At 39.0% G+C, this 22,176-nt stretch overlaps 1 non-coding gene across 1 annotated transcript; it reads right to left on the bottom strand.

The window, feature by feature from the left end:
* Nucleotides 1-17,889: 17,889 nt before the first annotated feature.
* On the bottom strand, nucleotides 17,890-17,996 carry LOC131229917 (small nucleolar RNA R71). The gene has a single exon (XR_009163654.1). It is a non-coding gene; the product is annotated as a small nucleolar RNA R71 (small nucleolar RNA).
* Nucleotides 17,997-22,176: the final 4,180 nt, after the last annotated feature.

Raw genomic sequence — 22,176 nt, 5'->3', positions numbered from 1 at the left:
TTAATGTAGATACATTCATCTGCAGTATTTTCTACAAAACCATATGAGGAAATTACTTTATGAAATTTTAGGTACCACTGACGCGATACCTATTTCAACCGATAAATGGATTTCTTTATTTTACAAACCAAATGTCTTGAGCCATTGACTACAAATCCTTTGGGTTGTAACATGTATACATTCTCATTCAGATCCTCATTGAGAAATGTTGTCTTTACATCCATCTGATGTAACTCTAAGTCCATATGAGCTACCAGAGTCATTATAATCCGAAATGAGTCTTCCTTAAATACTGATGAGAAGGTCTCCTTAAAGTTAATGCCCTTATGCTGGTTAAAATCCTTGACAACAAGTCTGGGTTTATATCTTTCGACATTACCCTTGGAGTCCTACTTAGTTTTAAATATCCATTTACAACCAATCGGCCTTATTCCAGTAGGTAACTTAACAAAATTTCATACCTTATTGTCCCTCATGGATTTTAACTCATCTTTCATGGCATCAAACAAACGAGAATGATCGGCACCATGATTGACTTGTGTAAAGGATTCAGGATCATTTTTGACCCCTATGTCAAAATCGTGCTCCTGTAAGTATACAATGTAATCGTATCGATTTATAGTCTTTCTCTCTCTTTTTAATCTTCTCAATGGTTCAGCTTGTTGGGTGTGATTTTGATTTTCTTTATCAGTGGTTTGTACATGAGGTTCTACGAGGTGTTCTGCAGTGACTGAAGGATCAACAGCATCATTAACATCCACGTGATCTTGAGTGACTATGACTGGAGTCACAGTCCTTTGTTCCTCAAATATAAAATTTTTAATGTTCATGCTCCCACTATTTTCAGTGTCCTCAATGAATCTGACATTCTCAGTCTCAACAATCCTAATAGAGTGGGAAGGACAGTAGAATCGATAGCCCTTTGATCTTTCTAGATATCTTATAAAGAAATAACTTACAGTTCTAGGATCAAGCTTCTTTTCATGGGAGTTATAAATTTTGGCCTCAGCAGGACAACCTCAAACATGTAAATATCAGAGACTTCGTTTTCTCTCATTCCACAACTCAAGGGGTTTTGCTTACTGCTTTACTGGGGACCCTATTCAGTATATGAATTGCAGTTTTGGTTACATCACCCTACAAGGATTCTGGCAATGTCGAATTACTAATCATGCTTAACACCATATCCATAAGGTTGCGATTACGCCTCTCAACCATATCATTCTGCTCTGGAGTACTAGGCATAGTGTACTGGGCAACAATGCCACAATCTATAGGCATCTACCGAATGGCCTTGGATTGTGTCCTGATTCGTCATATCTTCTATAGTATTCACCACCACGGTCAGATTTGACAAATTTAATCCTTTTATCAAGTTGATTTTTAACTTCGGCCTTATAGATTTTAAAAGCATCCAGGGCATCTGATTTCTCATTGATAAGGCAGAGGTGCCCGAAACGAGAGTAGTCATCTATAAATGTAATAAAATATTTATGTCTACTACATGAAGCCATAGGGAATGGTCCACAAATGTCCGTATGTATCACCTCTAAGTGACCTACACTCCTGGTTGCACCTTTCTTTATAGTTCTGGTCTGTTTTTCCTTTTATGCAATCAATACATACTTTATTGTCGAAGAAGTTTAGAAAATGTACAATTCCTTCTTGCACAAGGCTATCTAATCTCTCATGAGATATATGACATAGTCGCTTGTGCCACAACATAGAGGAATTCTCATAGTCTAGCCTTCGCTTGGACCTTACTTTATTTCCATGCAAGGCATTAACATTATAGACATGTGAGGCAATTAAGTCTAACTAGTATAAGTAATCCACTATTGAGTCGGTGCCAACTTTAATCAAATTAAAGTAAATACTAAAGCTTTTATTTCCAAAATGGAATGAATATCCCAACTTATCCAAACAGAAAATTGAAACGAAATTGCATCTTATAGACGGCACACAAAATGTATCTACTAAATCCAAAAAATAACCAGAATTTAACTCAAGCCTATAGACTCTAATTGCCTCCACGTCTACATTGACACCATTGCCTACATATACTGAGCGATTTGCATCAGTTGGTGGTCTAACCTTTAATAATTCCTGCACAGAAGTGCATATGTGAATAGTAGTTCCAGAATTTATCCACAAGGAATCTGCCGACACATCGGTTAGATTAGAATCAAAACAGATAAGAACAGAATGATTACCTTTCTTTATAAGTTATTTTTTATACTTTTCGCAGTCTTTCTTTAGATGACCCATCCTTTTACAAAAATAGCTTGGATTGCCTTTGACCCATTTGCGTTTCGATCCATTTCCAGATTGATTCCCATTATTTCTTGATGGAGTACCCGAGAATCCATTATTAGAACCTTTGCTCCTCTTCCTTTTACCTTTATGCCCATGTCCATGCCCATGTTCTGAGTTCACCAAATTAACATTTTGCACTTTGCCCAACGCTTGACCCTATCTTCTTCTTGGATGCACTGAGTGATCAGTTCATCCAATGTCCACATGTCCTTCAGAGTGTTATGGTTTACCAAGAACGTACCGTATTCAGGAGGTAGGTTATTAATGATCGAGTGAATCAGTTAGTCATCAGTAAGTACGAGGCCTAGAGAGCGGATCTTAGACACAACTTCGATCTACTTTATAATGTATTCACAAATATTTCCTTTTCCATCATAGGATGAACGAGTTAGTTTATTCAAAAGAATACCCACTTCAGATTTATCAGATTTCTTGAAACGTTTTCCCATTTCAGTTAGGAAATCTTTGGCCTCATCTACTTTAGGCATCACACCTTTCATAGAATCAGAAATTGAATACTTTATGACTTCTATGCACATATCATTTGATCTAAACCATGCCTCATAACGATTAATGTCTGATTCAGTGCTATCATCAGATGGTTTTGGCTGTTCTGGTGTTATCAGGCAAGATTTAATTGCAGGCAACCCAAGACAACTATAATGGATTCCTTCCATTTGACATAATTAGATCCATTTAGGGCAGGAACTTGGTGTGTGCTGGTTGGAATTGAGACCGTAATACGAGAGAAACATTCATACTCACATTAGTCCATTGTTTCATAAAACAGTTCATGAATATAAACAAATATCGGGCAAAGATAATCAATTTAGTTGTTAAGGGAGGCATCAACTGAATTATACAGGGTGAAGATGGGCCCAACCATCACATCCTAGTGAGAATCTATTACATCATCATCATTCCTCCTGTGGGAGGTAATAATAACATGTTAGTGATCCTCCTGAACATGAAGCTAAGTGATGTCAGTTATGTAAAGCTGAGGTACTCAACACCTGTGGGTGAGATGAGTCTTTTAAACTTACATCACCACCATCATTTACTTCATCCATTCATGTTACTGCCAAACAATAAACGTTTGTGTTTTCATTATCGTACGCATGAAAACGTGAACGCAACTGTATGCAATCCTCCTTATCCTAATGACACAAGTCTGTACTTACAAAGTTTTCATCGATTGAGGTCACTATGGGGGCTAACACAACCGAATCCAACACTTACAAATATAGACTTAAGATTGTAATTATAATCCCATCCTCAATAGATTATATCTAGATTAGTCTGATACAGCCCATAAATTGGTTGGTACTGACCTTTTGAAAATTAAAGAAACCTTAAAATGAAAACATACAGATAGGTTACACACCATATATTCCAATGGTCAATATTAACTCCTAAGGATGGGTGATGGCCCAATAATAAGGCCGAATCAGGACTCTGTATGATCTGGTTGTCATCAATGAGTCTTGTAAGTTTGGTCTTTAACATTTACATAAATGGATGATAAAATTTATAATTTATAATTTGATGTGCAGATCCATCCATGGGTGGACATAAGATGGACAGATCAACTCATATTCTCAATATTCATCAAATGAAGATTATGATCTTAATTATCTATCCAGTCAATGAGCCAAATGGAATGCTCACTATGAACCAAAAAACACTGATCAGATGTGGGACTGCACATGGCCCTAATAGAATGTTCCAAAAAAATGATCTTAACCAACAGTCATGATTATACTCCATAGATGGGGCCCACATGAGAATCTTATATGTGGGAAACAGGCCCACTGGGGACTAAGGTATGGATCAAGTGGCCCACGGCGTGGACAATGAGCCCACTACTAGTGCCAAGCCCATAAGGAGTCAGAGGTCATGCCAGTCGCAGGTACACCCATTAGACCCGAATGCATGTAATCGGGTCCAAAGACCCAAAACTAAATAAGGTCGATTTCAACCTAACTGTTGTAACACGGTCCATTTTCTCGACCGAGCAGTAGTTAGATGAGAGAGGGAGATCTCCTCTGATGTGGATCGGGGGGAGAGAGATCTCCTCTACCTGCCCGACGAGTTGAGGAGAAGACCCCATTGTCGGCTGATGGGTTATTAATTGTCGTGCGATGATAATGGAGGAAAACTCTCAAGGACTCAAGTCACATCCTACATGATGGCTAGTGCATGAATGATTCCAGCCCTAGATGCTAGATCGATCACTAATCTTACAGAGGGGAGTAAGGATCAAAGGGATCATCTCCAAGATAACCGGAAAAGGTGCGTTACCCTGATGATGTCCTGATTTGGGTATCAAAACCCTATGTCTAATTCTGATATTCAAAATTCGTAATCTGGATTTGGGAATTTGAAATCCCTTATCTGGATTTAGGGATTCAAAACCCCTAATTTGGATTTGGGGATTCGAAATCCCTAATTAATAATGAATTCAGGGTTATAGATCTGAAATCCCTAATCTGGATTTAGGAATTCAAAATCCCTAATTAATACTGAATTTAGGGTTGTAGATCTGAAATCCCTAATCTGGATTTGGGAATTCAAAATCCCTAATTAATACTGAATTGATCTAGGGATTAGAACCAAAAATCCCCTAATAACCGATAGGATTTCGAATTGAAAACCCTAATTACTGAAACTGAATCTATAATAGCTGAATCCGATCATCCATACCTATGCACAGTAATGGCTCTGATACCAACTGTTATATAATTTAGATGCAAAAATTCCAGAGATCTGCCTGTGCATAGGACAGAGTCTAGGGTTTAGATAGCTTACCTAACAAAGACGCCATAGAAGAATAATAAAAAATCAATGCTCAGATCTTCCTCTCCTTCACACCCCTTTGTAGAATTATAGATGGGACTTGAGCTTTTACCATATGGTGTAGGATCGGGGACCCAGCTCTCTCTTATATAGATTCTGTGGGGATGAGAGTTTGAAACCCATCACAACTCTCACCCATCGCTCCACACTATTGTATCCTAGTTAAACACAAACAACCTTGCGTATCAGGTTATAGCACTCCACCCCTTACACATCCATATGCAGAGTATCTGTGTAAATCACATTGAAGTGGGGTCCACTAGTTTACACGATCACACAGTCCAATAGTCAGGTTAATCTAGACCATCGATCAATAAGGCCCACCTTATAGAGTTCTTACATATGCACCTGTAGTTGCTGGCGTTGGAGCAATAGTGTCCTCTAGACTTCAGCTATGTTCTTTTTGTTGGGATTTGTGCTATGAAATCACACAAAGATGGATCTAGGATAGCAATTCAAAAGGACCAAACAAACCAAATAAGAACACATAAATTTAACGTGAAACAACCTTGCATGAAAAAATCACGGCACAAAGCGACAAAATTCCACTATGAAAGAAGAGATTATAAAGACAGAACTTACCCAGCTTGAGCAATCCTCAAACCTTACCTTTCTCACCCCTTAAAGCCCTAAATCCCCCTTTTAGAAACCCTAGAACCCTTTTAGAAGTCTTAAGATGCCTTTCAATACCTCCCAATCCCGTGTACATGCCTTTATATAGCTTTAGAAAGGAAACAAATTTCACAAAATCTGTGTTTCAGCAGAAAATCTGTGCGAAACCTTCGATGTCATCGAGCAACCTTTAATGACATCGAAGAACAACCAAAACTGTCCAGTGACTAGAGGTGAAAATCTTAAAAATATTCGATGTCATCAAGCTGGCTTCTATGACATCGAAGCCTACTGATGTCATTAAACTCATAGTGACAGATTTAAGACATCCCTCAGTAATGATCTCCACCATGTCATTAATCTTCAAAAGTGTAGCTTCTTATCCTCTTCTCTTATCTATGCCTTGTAACATAGCTTCATCAACGTTTCTCGTGCACACTCTGTCCTTCTACTACGCCATCGCCAAGCCTAGAGGAGTTGCATAGAACTTGAACTTCTCCATAGGAACGACCTTGGTAAGCATGTTTGCTAGATTCATGATGGTGTGAATCTTCTCCAGAGTTATGCCTCCTTCGAGCACCTGTCAGATAGAGTAGTGACAAACATCAATGTGTTTAGTACGAAAGTAATAAATATAATTTTTAGCCAAATTGATAGCGCTCTCGCTATCATAATTAACCAGCATGGCCTCCTACTAAAGTCTCAACTGATTTATCATTCCTCTTAACCAGACATCTTTCTTAAAAGTTTTCGTCATTGCCATATACTCTGCTTCTATTGTAAAAATAACCACTACAGACTGAAGTTTCAACATCTAACTAATTGCTTCACCCGCTAGTACAAACGAGTATCCTAAAGTTGACTTTCTGAAATCCACACTGCCTACATGGTCTGAATCCACATACCCTACCAAATTTGTCCATGTCTTCTCAAAAGTTAAGACGTATTCTTTCATACATTAAATATATCAAAGTAGTCATTTCACCGTTTCCCAATGTTACTTACCGGGGTGTGACATGTATATGCTCATAACACCAACTGCCTGTGAAATATATGGTCTCGTACAAACCATGACATATATTAAACTGCCAACCGCATTCGAATAAAGTACATGAGACATAACCTGTTTTTCCTCATTTAATTTAGAACATTGTTTTGAAGAAAGCTTGAAGTGAGCCGTGTAGGGAATGTTCACCGACTTTACTTGGTTCATCTCATACTTGATCAACTCCTTTTCAAGGTATTCTGCCTATGATAACCAAAGCCTACTCCTCTTCCTATCTCTATGAATATCTATGCTTAGAACTCTCTTTACAACCCCCAAATCTTTCAGCTCGAATATCCCTAATAATTAAGTCTTCAGTATGCTGATTTCAGACATATCATGATAGGTGATCAACATATCATCAGCATACAATACTAGGATGATGAATTTACCACCACTCAATATATTGTAATAGACACAGTGATCATATTCACTCCGAGTAAATTTCTGACTCACCATGAAAGAATCAAATTTTTTATACTATTGCCTAGTGACGCAGAGGAGGACGTGAGGTCGAGCACCGTCTTCCTCAAGAGGATAACTATTCCGAATCCACGGAACTTCTCTGGACTCCTCACAGAGACTTCTCGAATCCACGAGGAAAGAAAGCAGAAAATAGAAATAAATTCTGATAAATTCGAAATTGATTGATGAAAAAATTGATCATTCATAATGCGTGTCCTTACACCATTAATATAGAAAAAAAATAAACTAAAATTCGTAATTACCAAAAATAGCAAAATTCCAACTCTAATAAAAATCCTAATTCTAATAAAACTCTTCTAAGTCCTAATTTCTAAAAATAAAAATTGCAAATAAACTTTCTCTAGAAGAGTCCTAGTAGAACTAAAATTTATTTCTAAAAGGAAAGAAAATCTAAAACTCTAAAAATATTAAAAAATCGGAATTACTAAAAATAATAAAATTTTCTTAAAAATTCGTTTTTGAGCTGAAAGCGCGCGTTTTCTGATGAAACAGACAGATGTGACCCACTTTGGTGGGTCGGTTTACCTCGGATGACCCATTTCAGTAAAGATTGATAGGTTGCATGCCCCATAACAATACCCGGATCAAAAGTTATGGTTAATTCACCGTCCATCTTCTTTTGTCTCAACCATGCTGGGAACGTATCTGTGATACGTTCTACATCAGACCCCTCCACTTGAAAAAAACTCGTCCTCGAGTTACGCAAGAGACTTGGCACATGAGTCTGAGATAACTTCTGACGCCGATGTTCATTAGCCCTTTTTTTGTACTTGGCATTAAGCTCTTGAGCTGACATAATATACGTACTCATGTTTTCCTTGACTTGACTAATATTGATCAGTTCCTTCACATCTGTCTTCAAGATCTTATATTTTTTCTGATAATGTGGGCAATTAGGCGGACTTGCCCCTGAGATGGGATCAACGTAATTTTGTATATCTCGTATGGGAGGCAATTTATCGGGGGGTTCATCGAGCACAATCTCCTTGAACTCCTGCAAAATTGGCTTCAAATCTTTTGGGATATTCACAGGCTCCATATATTTTTCATTTTCAACTAATGAATATATATGTTTTGTTTCCTCAGATTGTTTGACAAAAGCCTGTTCAGTTGTGAGAGACTGTTCCTCAACTTTAGAAGTCTTGGGTTGGTTTTCCATTCCTATAGAGGTCACATGTTCGCTACTGATGAATCCTGTGGTCTGTTGCAACTCCGTTTTGACCTGGTCACCTCTTGCCGACAAATAATAGGATTTCTCTGCATAACCCTTTAATGATTGGTTATCTTGCCAATAATTTTGATTTTGTTGGAATAATACCTGATCATAATTGGTAGGGAAGAATCGCATGCACAATAACTTCTTCATCCGCAACCACATGCGGATTGGTGCCTTCATCCGTCTCGTTCGCTCGAGTTGAAGTTGTTCCCACCAATCTGAAGCTCTGCCCGTCAACTTGTAGGCCACGAGTTTAACTTTCTTTTCTTCCATTATGTTCATGTAGTCAAAGAAACGTTCGACTTTAAGCAACCAATCGAGGAAGTCCTTGAAGTAGAGTTGACCATTAAAACTAGGAAGATCGACTTTCATCTTGAATTCTTGATCCATCCGATCCATCTGATCAATGGCTCGTCTAGGATGCTGTAAAATCATGTCGCTAGATCCCACTTTATTAAGAGGGATCCTCTGGTTCATTGATAGCGTCGCCCTACGATCAATATGATTACTAATTCTAGCAATTGTTGATGGTGGATCACCACCATGAATACGGAGCTGCCTTAGGGCCTCCGCCAAACGATCCGCCATGCGATCAATGGAAGCCTGCATCCCTTGCATGGCTTGCCGATTCTCTCGCCGTGCTGCTTCGAAAGCTGCCGCCGTTAAATAATTAACCAGCATGGCCTCCTACTAAAGTCTCAACTGATTTATCATGCCTCTTAACCAGACATCTTTCTTAAAAGTTTTCGTCATTGCCATATACTCTGCTTCTATTGTAAAAATAACCACTACAGACTGAAGTTTCAACATCTAACTAATTGCTTCACCCGCTAGTACAAACGAGTATCCTAAAGTTGACTTTCTGAAATCCACACTGCCTACATGGTCTGAATCCACATACCCTACTAACTTTACTCCTGTTTTCTCAAAAGTTAAGACGTAGTCTTTCATACCTAGAATGTATCAAAGTAGCCATTTCACCACTTCCCAATGTTGTTTGCCAGGGTTTGACATGTATCTGCTCACAACACCGACTACCTGTGAAATATCTGGTCTCATATAGACCATGACATACATTAAACTTCCAACCGCATTTGAATAAGGCATATGAGATATAATCTAATTTTTCTCATTTCATTTAGAACATTGTTCTAAGGAAAACTTGAAGTGAGCTGCGTGGAGAATGCTCACTGGCTCTGTTAGTCCATCTCATACTTGATCAACTCCTTTTCAAGGTATTCTGCCTATGATAACCAAAGCCTACTCCTCTTCCTATCTCTATGAATATCTATGCTTAGAACTCTCTTTACAACCCCCAAATCTTTCAGCTCGAATATCCCTAATAATTAAGTCTTCAGTATGCTGATTTCAGACATATCATGATAGGTGATCAACATATCATCAGCATACAATACTAGGATGATGAATTTACCACCACTCAATATATTGTAATAGACACAGTGATCATATTCACTCCGAGTAAATTTCTGACTCACCATGAAAGAATCAAATTTTTTATACTATTGCCTAGGCGAAATGTAGTCTTGACATCCATCTATTCTAGCTTGAGATTGTAGTGGGCAACTAACGCCAACATGAATCTGATAGACATCTGCTTAACCACCAGCGTAAATATTTTTATGAAGTCGATTCCTTCTTTCTGAGCATAACCCTTCACTATCAACCTTGCTTTGTATCTATCCTATTTCCTTTTAAATAATCACTTGCATCCGATCATTTTTTAGCTCACTAGAATATCTACCAGCTCCCATGTGTGGTTTTGTGCAACGAGTTCATCTCATCGTCCATAGTTTCCTTTCATTTTTCTGTATGAGGTTCATTAAGAGCCTCCTGAATAATAAACAAGTCCCCTCTCATCTGTAATGAGGGCATATGTAATATTAAAGTCGTCTTGCGATCATACGGTAAGCTTCTTCTCACAGGTGGCTTCTCCACCTGATCTTGTACCTCTGTCTGTGCATTTGTCTCTGCCTGAGTATCATTTATGTCAATATGGACGTCTACGATCAACCTTTTTTAGTTCCTCTTGCTCCTCTTGATTATTCTTGCAGAATATGAAGCTTTCATCAAATCTGACATTACGGCTAGTGATGACCTTGCGTGTGACCTTGTCAAATAACCTGTAACTTTTCATACCAATACCATAGCCAATAAAAATATATTTTTTGGCTCTATGGTCTAGCTTATCTCTCTTAACTGACGGTACATGAAAGTAACCTCATAACCAAATATGTGCAAAACAGAGTAGGCAATCTTAGGACCACTCCATACTTCCTCTGGGATCTTACATTCAATTGTAATAGAAGGAAACCGGTTCATCAAATAACAGGCCGTGTCAACGGCCTCTGTCTATAAGTCCTTGCCTAATACAACATGGCTTAACATGCATTGGACCCTCTCCAAAATAGTCTGATTCATTCGTTCAGTCACACCGTTTTGTTCGAGTGTATGACGTATTGTGTTGTGCCTAATGATCCCTTCATCCTTACAATATTCATTAAACATACTGGAAGTAAATTCTCCGCCATTGTCAGTCCTTAAAACCTTTATTTTTTATCATTAACTGATTTTCCACCATTGCTTTCCATTATTTAAATATGGTGAAAACTTCAGATTTACGTTTTTTGAAGTAAACCCAAACTTTTTGGGAGTAGTCGTCAATGAATGAAACAAACCATGGCGACCCTCCAACGGAAACCTCTAGCAATGGCCCCCATACGTCAAAGTGCATATAATCTAGCACTCCCATACATACATATTTTCCATATTTAACAGATAATCTAGATTATTTACAATATCCATAATGCTCGTTGTTGAGGGTCAAATATTGGATATTATTCCCCATTTTTATCTTGATTTTATGAGCATGATAATGCTTAATGTTCTATTTTACTCATGCTTGTGATGCAAGGTGAATATAAGAGCTTGGATTGAAAAATGTGGTAAAAGCATGGATTTGATGTTCAAGAATCTACATGGCAAATAATGGATCTTAGGTGATCAAGGTTGAAGATTTTAAGACCTAAAGATTTAAGGAAACCAAGTGATGAAGGAATAGAGTCAAAGATTTGAAGTAAAGAAAAGGAATCCTGAAATTGTCTTGAAAAAGCATATTCTAAAACTTTGGGTCATTTTGTGAAATTGCGTAAAGTGAAGTCTATTCTAAAAAACTATGCAGATTGAAGTCTATTTTAGTAAACTGCGTAAATTTGAGGCAGTTTCTAGATTTTTCCAACTAAGTCAAAAGTTGGAGTTCCACAACTATAAATAAGACTCTTTAGGATGCTCTAAGGCATCTTCTAGGGTTTGGAGGAGCAAAGCACAAGGGTGAAGAGTCGTCGCCAAACTTTTTTCCTTCTTTCTTTCTTATTTTTTTAATACTTTTCTCTAGGGTTTTAGATCCAATCATGTCTATAGTTGGCTAAACCTCTTAGGTAAGGCTAGGAGGTGAAGCTTGTAGCGTGATGACATGTTTCTATTACTTTGATTCATGTTTATGTTGAATTTTTTTTTATTCTAATTTGATATTTAAGGAATACTTTTAGTTTTTAATGGTTTGTTGTGACTCAAATTACAGTAAATTTGCAATAACTTTTAGTATCTTCTTTTTATGTTCTGAGATTATGAAGTTAGGAAATCCTGTTGTTCACCATCATCCCTTGGACATGGTCGGATGATAGAATGCCTTCTAATCTTCATGATTCTCTTGTGACTGATTGTGGGAATTGCTAGATCCTGTTGTTTGTCATTGCCTCCTAGGCATGGTTTTATGATGGAATCACTCTCAATCCTCATGACTCTCATCCATTGAGAATTAGCTCAAAGGAATTTCAGATTTTGTTTTATTGCTATATCTTCCAATTGGATAAGATAGGACTCCGATTCAAGTTGTGTCCTTAAATCAAGCATAGTATTACCCTGATTGCTACAAGTGGATCCTTGGAAACCCTAGTTCCCACCTTTGAATTCTTAGTTTTAATCACTTTAATCTCAATTACTCTCTTAATCATTTCAAAATTAGTTTGACATCTTCTCCTAGTTTTGATTCTAGGGTTCGTTTGGCCGGGCAGATTGGAAGGGATTAGATGGTATTAGAAGGGTTTGGAAGTTAAATATCGGGATTGGTCGAGTGTGCCAAATAGACTGGGTGATCTGATCCTAGGATATAGCAATCCCATGGATCTTAAGATAATCCACTCACAAGACCATCGTTACCTTTAAATCCCATCCAATCCACCTTAATCTGCTCAAATTTGCCCGGGACATGTTTGGTTCGAGGGATTGGAAGGGATGGGAAGGTTTAATCCCAGGATTGGCCAGGTGTGCCAAACAAACTCGATATAACAATCGCATGGATCTTAAGACAATCCACTAAAAAAATCATCATTACTTTGAAATCCATGCCATCCACCCTAATACCATTTCAATCCCTTCTAATCCACCCGGCCAGACGGGCCCCTAGTTGCTTAGATGGTATTAGAAGGGTTTGGAAGTTAAATATCGGGATTGGTCGAGTGTGCCAAACAGACTGGGTGATCTGATCCTAGGATATAGCAATCCCATGGATCTTAAGACAATCACTGACAACACCATGACCTTTAAATCCCATCCAATCCACCCTAATCCGTTCAAATTTGCCTGGGACATGTTTGGTTCGAGGGATTGGAAGGGATGGGAAGGTTTAATCCCAGGATTGGTCGGGTGTGCCAAACAAACTCGATATAGCAATCGCATGGATCTTAAGACAATCCATTAAAAAAATCATCATTACTTTGAAATCCATGCCATCCACCCTAATACCATTTCAATCCCTTCTAATCCACCCGGCCAGACGGGCCCCTAGTTGCTTTCAAATTACACATGAGATTAGTCCCTGTAGATTCGACCTTAGTCTCACCGAGATTATTACTGCATCGCGACCCTACAGTTGGGGTTGTAAACAAGTTTTTGGCGTCGTTGCTAAGGATTAACGGTTACGTTTTTCTAAGATTAACTAGTTTTGGAATTAGTTTAAGATTTGGATTTGTTTACTTTCTATTTTTAGGTTAGAATTTTTCTAAATTATTTTTAGAAATTAATTTGCCTTCTAATTCTAGGTTTAGAAACTTTCCTAATTTGTTTTTAGAAACTTTCCTTTTTCATTTTTTGAAACTAGGTTGCTTTTTTAGAAACTTTCCTAATTTGTTTTTAGGAACTTTCATTTTTCATTTTTAGAAACTAGATTGCTTTTGTAGAAACTTTTCTAATTAGTTTTTAGAAACTAACTCAACTTTCTATTTCTATTTTTTAAAAACTAATTTAATTTCCTTTTTCTTTTGCAGGATCCTAACATAAAACCTTCTAATTTGGTAACCTCTTTCTAATTCTCTCTCTTTTTATTTCTAGATTTCTTATTGTTGTAGGAATTTCTTCTATTTTATTTTAGGATTAGGTTCAGGATTAGGGTTTTACCATGTATATGCAAGAGTGGGAACATCGGTATGCTGAGATAGCTAAACGATATTGGGAATGGATGTATGATGATTATGATAGGAAACAACCTATGTCTTAAAAATTTTCTAAAAATATCACCAAGAACCAACCGGAATACAATGGTCCACTGGTTTAGAAGTCCTTACGCGATCATATACGGGAGAATAATTACACCCCGCGGATTAAGAAAACAGTACGTGATTGTTGGGGTCATTATGATTATGGGAGTGGGAATTATTATTACCCATCGGATAAGAAGAAAATAATGTGCGATTATATTACAGGAGATAATATGTACCAACAACCATCAGAGTCTCCCACTTATGACCCGAATGACTATGATCAGTGGAAACATCAACATGGGCAAGATGCACCAAAAGGGATTATAGTGAATATTCTCTTGGATCCCCTACCTTTGAAATCCAACCAAATGCTATCCAAGAGGATTCACTTTAGAAACTCATAGATGCACAAGATCAATTCAATCAATATCTCATGCAATCATTCATAGCCATTGAAAAATCTATCGAATTGATTAAATCAACCAGGCTAGAACGTTAGTCACACCTTAATGAGGAGGAAGAGCTAGGTTATTCCAGCCTCAACTCAATTTAGAAACACAATGCGAGGAAAGTAATCCTAACTCGCTTGTGGAAGATACTGAAATTGAGAATGAGGAGTTGGATTCTGTTAAGGAGTATATGGTTCAATTCCCTAAAGAGTCGATCTCGATAGCTGTCCAAAGGACTATAAATTAACCTTACACATCAAATTTTAGCCATTGGATCCCTCTGCAAGTGGCCCAACGCTCAGAGCAGCCCATAAACCATTGATTTTGGGCCCACCTGAGATCTGGATATGCCTAAAATTTGGTCTCAACCCATTATCTGAGGAGACAAAACGGATGAACGGAGTGGATTTCCGGGATCCATCATCATGGACCCCAAACGAGTTGGAAGTGCGTAGAGTGTACCAGCACGTGCGCTGCATCGGACCAGACGGTCTGGTCAAACCGCATGCGACCCGTCTCCCTCTCTCTTATGCAGAAAAAATGGACAGCGCGTTTACGCTGTCCGTCCGTTTTTCGTTAGTGGGCCCCACACAGCAGTTCTTCGAAGGATCCGAGCCGTTCATGAGACTCACACCGCCAATCTTACTCAGGCCTAGGTGGATGAAAATTAAAAAGACTCCAGAGATCCTTTTTTTATCATTAAAACGGACGATAGACGGTGGAAGAGAAACATTGGTGGACCACACCAACACTCGACAAAAACCAGTCCTTCCTGACTGAAATTTCGAGGGGAAACCAGTGGACGGCGTGGATTTCCCAAAACGAAAGCTATGTGGGCCCCACCATCAGCCAGCGTAAGTGCGTAAGGCCCTGTTTTTACGCCGGACGCTATCCGGCTTTTGCGGCAGGTTGTGCACTTATGGGGGCGATCGGACGGACGATCTGAACCGTTCATCATGAAGGTTTGCCCGAAAACTCCTAGAGGACGTTGTCCTTTTGGAAGGAAAGCAAAGAAGAAGAAGAGTGGAAGGCTCCGAATTGGCTGCTGTGCGTAAAGAACGCTTCCGCAGCTAACTCGTCCGCGGACTCCAGCCTTCCGCACCGACCTCCTGGCTCTATATGAGGAAAAAGAAAGAGGAGCGGGAGGGAGGATTCAAGGAAGAAAGGAAGAGACGGGAAGACGTTTTTTTTTCTTCTGTAGTGGACGTCAGGGAGCGTCTTTTTGCAGGGACCCACGTTAGGAGGACGTAGAGGAAACAAGAAGCAAGACAGGAAGGAAAGTCTTCTTATTTCCCTGGATTATTTTTTTTCCCTTATGTCTTCTAAAGGATTTAGCCTAATCATGCTTGGCTGAACCTCTTAGCTAGGGCTAAGAGGTGAAGCCTGTAACGTGATGGGAGATTTTATTGTGTGCCTTTAATTCATAAACTGAATTTGATATAGTTGATTATTAAAGGAATATTTTTCTTAGTCTTTTATGGTCTATTGTGACTGAAATTACAATGGATTTGCAATGGCTTTGAGTATTTCTTTTCCCTTTTTATGTTTATGAAGACAGGAAGCCCTGTTGTTCATCATTGCTCCATGGGCATGGTAGGATGACAGTACCCTTCCTGATCCTCATACATTGTTGGTTGGTTGGTAATTAGTTTAATTCTGTTGTTTACTTTGTCTCCTGGGCATGGCTTGGTGATGGAATCCATTCTAATTCATATACCTTTCACCTCTTGAAAACTATATCAAAGGAAGTCTAGTTAAATTCCATGATTTCTGAAGCAGGCATAATTTCTCCCTGATCTCTACAAGTGGATCCTCTGAATCCCTAGTTTCTTCCTCTGAATTCCTTAAAGTTTTAGATAATTATTCCATAATTATTCCTTAAACTCTATTTGGTTTAGATCACATCTTAGTCTAGTTCTAGTTCTACTTGGTTTCAGATAACGTACAGGTATCAGTCCCTGTGGATTCGACCTCGGTCTTACCGAGTTTATTACTACATCACAACCCTATACTTGGGGAGTGAACAAGTTTTTGGCACCGTTGCCGGGGACTGACGGCTACGTTTTTCTGAAATTAATTAGTTTTAGAATTAGGTTAGGATTAAGATTTTACTTACTTTAGGATAAAAGTTTTTATTTTATTTTATTCTATTGTTTTTAGAACTTAACCTGTTTTCCTGTTTTGTAGGATCCTGACATAAGTTCTTAAATTGGTAATTCCTTCCTAATTTCTCTACTTTTTCTTTTTTTAGAATTAAGGTTTAAATCTTAGAAATTTTCTAACTCTAGTATTTCTCTGTTTGTAGGAAATAGTTTATTTTTAGAAACTTTCCTCTTTTGTTTTTAGAAACTAGGTTAGTTATTTCCCTTTTTAGAGATTAACCTTCTATTCTTGTTCTCTAGTAACTTTCTAATTCTAACTCTCTTAGAATCTAATTTGTTTCCTAATTTATTTTTAGAATTTTTGTTTAGAAACTAACCTTCCTATTTTGTAGGCCTTTAAGATAGAAATTTCTAATTCGGTAAGCTCCTTCTCTACTTTCTATTTTTCAGTTCTCTTTCTAATTTACTTTCTAGTTTAGGGCCCCCTTCTTTTAGAAACTATTTCACTTCTATCTTTCTTTTAAAGGATTGTTCTTCCCTTTTTTAGAATCTAACTTATTTTATTTTATTTTGAAGGTCTTCAACTTAGGGCCTCCAATTTGGTAACTCCTTTCCAACTCTCTCCTTCTTTTTAGATTTTCTTTTCCCTTCTTAGGATTAGGCTTTGAATTTAGTTGAGGGCTGTGAGTGTTTCATGCCCAAGTGGGCCCGTGACAACACTCGACGTCTCTTGACTTAAGGAGGATTGGTTGAGGGGTTGACTATCCATCGCAGGACTAGACACCACTCAAAATCCCCTGAGTCAAGTGAAGTTATGGCTGAAGACCAAACTCCTCTACTTCCACCCAGGGTGGAGGATACCCAAGATGAGAATGAGGTGTAACAGGCCCCCCTGCCTCGTACTTTACGAGATTATCTACAACCGGCGGGAGTGAGTACGCCTTCATGCATGATTTTCCTTGAAAACACAGGACAAATGGACATCAAGCCAGGAGTTATCCAACTCCTTTCCAAATTCCATGGACTTGAATCAGAGAGTCCATATTTACATTTGAAAGAGTTCGATGAGATTATAGCGACATTATGTTTTCCTAATGTATCTGAGGATACAATTAGGCTGAAACTCTTTCCTTTTTCCTTAAAAGAGAAAGCTAAGACGTGGTTACATTCACTGCGTCCTAGATCCATTGGCACATGGAACGACATGCAGAAGGAATTCATAAAAAAATTCTTCCCACATCATAAAACGATTACCCTCAGAAAAGCAATCATGAACTTTGCCCAAAAGGAAGATGAAACATTCTTCCAATGTTGGGAAAGGTTCAAAGATTTGGTCAGTTCATGCCCACAACACGGATTTGAAACGTGGCGCATTACAAATTTTTTCTATGATGGATTGACATCTTCCATGCGCCAAATGGTCGAGACAATGTGTAATGGAGAGTTCATTAATAAAGATGTCGATGAGGTATGGGACTACCTCGACAGTCTGGCTGAAAAAACATAATCTTGGGACTATTACCCAAAGTCGAACACCACGTCTAGGCCGACTCAATTAAAGGAGAAAGGTGGATTATATCTCTTGAAAGAAGAGGATGATCTCAAGTGTAAAGTGACTACGCTCATAAGGAAAGTTGAGGCCATGGAAGGAAAGAAGGATAAGGTCAATGAAATTGTTTGCGGCATCTGTGATTGCAACATTCACACAACTGAAAACTGTCCTACAATACCCGCCTTTCGAGGAGTATTGAATGATCAAGCCAATGCCGTAAATAACTATCAAAGACCTTTTACTGGACCTAACTCCAATACATACAATCCTGGTTGGAAAAATCATCCAAACTTTAGTTGGAGGAATGGACAAACGGCTACTCCTCCAGGTTTCTTCAATCAAAATCCAAATCAAGTGAAACCTCAAGAGGAACCGGTTCAAAATTCCATACAAGAGCTGGCTCAGGCAATGCGGGGAATTACAGATTTTATGCAAAAGATAGATTCTCGTATGATGGTTATAGAAAAGGGGATGCTTCCTGCACAACCTCTCCCCAATCCTAAACCGCAGTACGAGATTAATGATCCCAGCTCTTCAAATCAGATGGGGCACGCTAAATCCATCACCACTCTTAGGAGTGGAAAGATCATTGATAAAACTCTTCCGGTTAGGCCCGAAAAGCCTCAAGAACCAGAAGAGGACAAAAATGATGGATCTAGTGATGCCCCACAAAAATTAGAACCGGAACTTCTAGAGAAGCCAGTTGCTCCGTTCCCCCAACGGTTGGTGTCACCAAAACCTCTCTCTAACTCTCAGGATATCCTAGAGGTGTTGAAACAAGTGAAAGTCAACATTCCTCTACTTGATGTCGTGAAACAGATTCCTTCATATGCCAAATTTCTGAAAGACTTATGCACGACCAAAAGACGGCAAAGTATTCAAAAGAAAATTTTCTTGACTGAGAAAGTGAGTGTCATCCTAAAGCAAGACGTGCCACAGAAATTCAAGGATCCCGGTAGCCCAACCATATCATGTGTAATCGGGGACCATCGAATTGATCATGCACTTCTTGACTTAGGAGCGAGCGTCAATCTGATTCCCTACGCGGTATACAAACAGTTAGGTTTAGGTGAATTAAAACCCACCCTAACCACACTACAACTTGCTGATCGCTCTGTTCGTGTACCAAGAGGGATAATTGAGGATGTGTTGGTCCAAGTTGATAGATTTTACTACCCTGTAGATTTTATCATCCTGGACACCGAACCCATCAATAACATAAGCACTCAGATTCCCTGTCATTTTTTGTCGCCCATTCCTTGCCACTTCAAATGCAATTATCAATTGCGGGAATGGTGTCATGACTATGTCTTTTGGGAATATGACATTAGAGTCAAATATCCTTTTCAATAACGCAGAAACTTAGAGGAGGATGACGATTTCCACGACATTAACATGATTGATTCTTTAGTGGAAGATACGACACCTCTAACCTTATCCTCTGACTCTCTAGAGACGTGCCTGGCCCACTCCCATGATTTTGATGATGACATGATTAGGGAGACGTGTGCCTTGCTTGATACTGCACCGGTACTTGAAGTTAACCGGTGGAGGCCACAATTTGAAGAATTGCCACAAACCGATGTAGTGCCTCTACCGTCTAACCTCAAGCCGCCGAAGCTTGACCTAAAACCTTTGTCCTCTGATTCGAAATATGCCTATTTAGGTCAAGATGAGACATACCCGGTGGTGATCTCTGCCCACCTAGAGAAAGAACAGGAGAGTATGCTCATATCTACTCTCATTGAGCATAAAGGAGTCCTAGGATGGACGATAGCGGACCTCAAGGGAATCGATCCCTCGATTTGTACTCACTGCATATATCTTGAGGATAATGCAAAAACCGCTCGGCAACCACAACGTAGACTAAATCCAAACATGAAGGAAGTGGTTAAGGCCGAGGTTCTTAAACTATTGGACGTGGGTATCAGATACCCTATATTTGATAGTCAATGGGTGAGTCCAACTCAAGTGGTCCCTAAGAAGTCCGGAATCACCATCGTAGCTAATGCTAATAATGAACTCGTGCCGACTAGAGTCGCTATTGGTTGGAGAATGTGCATTGACTATAGGAAGTTGAATACCGTCACGAGGAAAGACTACTTTCCTTTACCATTCATTGATCATATCCTGGAAAGGTTAGCTGGTCATTCCTATTACTGTTTCCTTGACGAATATTCAGGCTACAATCAGATAGAGATAGCCCCTGAAGACCAGGAAAAGACCACATTTACATGTCCCTACGGCACCTTTGCCTACCGAAGGATGCCATTCGGACTATGTAATACCCCTGCCACCTTTCAGCGATATGTGCTTAGTATCTTTTCTGATATGGTGGGACAATATCTAGAGGTCTTCATGGACGATTTCTCTGTTTACGGTCCATCTTTCAGCAAGTGCTTGGAAAGTCTTAAATGTGTGCTGAAAAGATGTGAAGAAAAGAACTTGGTACTTAATTGGGAGAAGTACATTTCATGGTTCAGAAGTGAATTGTCCTTGGGCATATCATCTCGTCCAAAGGAATCGAGGTAGATAAGGCAAAAATCGATCTTATCTCTAACTTACCTCCACCCAAGAACATCAGAGACGTGCGATCCTTCTTAGGACACGCAGGATTTTACAGGCGATTCATAAAGGACTTTAGTCTCCTCTCTCGTCCTTTATGCACTCTTCTGCAAAACGATGCACCATACGAGTGGACTGAGCAATGCTAGGAAGCTTTCACCAAGCTTAAGGGCATGTTAATCACTGCACCTATCATGCAACCACCCGATTGGAGCCTTCCTTTTGAGCTTATGTGCGACGCTTCTGATTATGCTCTTGGAGCAGTTCTAGGCCAGAGAAAAGTTAAGAAGCCCTACGTCATTCATTACGCAAGTAGAACTTTAAATTCTGCCTAAGTGAACTACTCGACTACGGAAAATGAACTCCTAGCCGTAGTGTTTACTTTAGATAAATTTAGGTCCTACTTGATCGGATCTAAGATCATTATCTACACAGATCATGCGGTTCTTAAGTATCTTCTTTCTAAGAATGATTCTAAGCCCCACCTGATACGGTGAATCCTTCTACTCCAAGAATTTGATTTGAAAATTAAAGATAAAAAGGGAGTAGAGAACGTAGTGGCCGATCATCTTTCTTGCCTTAATCCCTCTGATTCCCTTGAAACGACATATATCAATGACATGTTCCCTGATGAACAATTGTTCAAAGTCTCTCATTCACCTTGGTTCGCTGATATTGCTAATTATCTTGCCACAGGTTCCATACCGACACATTGGACTGCGTAAGATAAGAAGAAAATTTTCACCAAGGTGCGCAACTTTTTCTCGGGATGATCCTTATTTATTTAAATATTGCCCGGACCAAATCCTAAGGAGATATGTACCGGACGATGAGCATCAGTGTCATCTCCTTCTTCACTCAAGCTGTGGTGGTCACTTTTCTGCTAAAAGACCACGGCCAAGATTATGTGTGGCTTTTCTTGGCCCACTATGTTTAGAGACACTCATGAGTTTTGCAAAGCTTGTGAGCGTTGTCGAAAATTGGGAGTATTGTCCGTCGAAATATGATGCCTTTGAATCCCATCCTTATCATTGAAGCATTTGATTCTTTGGGGCATCGATTTCATGGGACCAATTCCCCAATCGTTTGGAAATCTGTACATTTTGCTCTGTGGATTATGTCACTAAATGGGTCGAAGCGATTCCGTGTCGAACTAATGACCATCGCACGGTCATTAAATTCTTAAAAGAAAACATCCTTTCTCGATTCGGAACGCCTCGAGTCATCATTAGTGATGGGGGCTCACACTTTTGTAATAGACCATTCGAGAGCTTAATGAAGAAATACGGTATCTCTCATAAGGTGAGCATCCCATACCATCCACAGACAAGTGGACAAGCTGAGATTTCCAATAGGAAAATTAAACACATTTTGGAGAAAACGGTTAACCCCGATCGTAAGGATTGGTCAATCCGATTGACC

Source organism: Magnolia sinica, chromosome 16 (assembly GCF_029962835.1).
Source record: "Magnolia sinica isolate HGM2019 chromosome 16, MsV1, whole genome shotgun sequence".
NCBI lineage: Eukaryota > Viridiplantae > Streptophyta > Magnoliopsida > Magnoliales > Magnoliaceae > Magnolia > Magnolia sinica.
The sequence above is the reverse complement of the archived record's forward strand: the minus strand, read 5'-3'. Positions and strand labels throughout refer to the sequence as shown.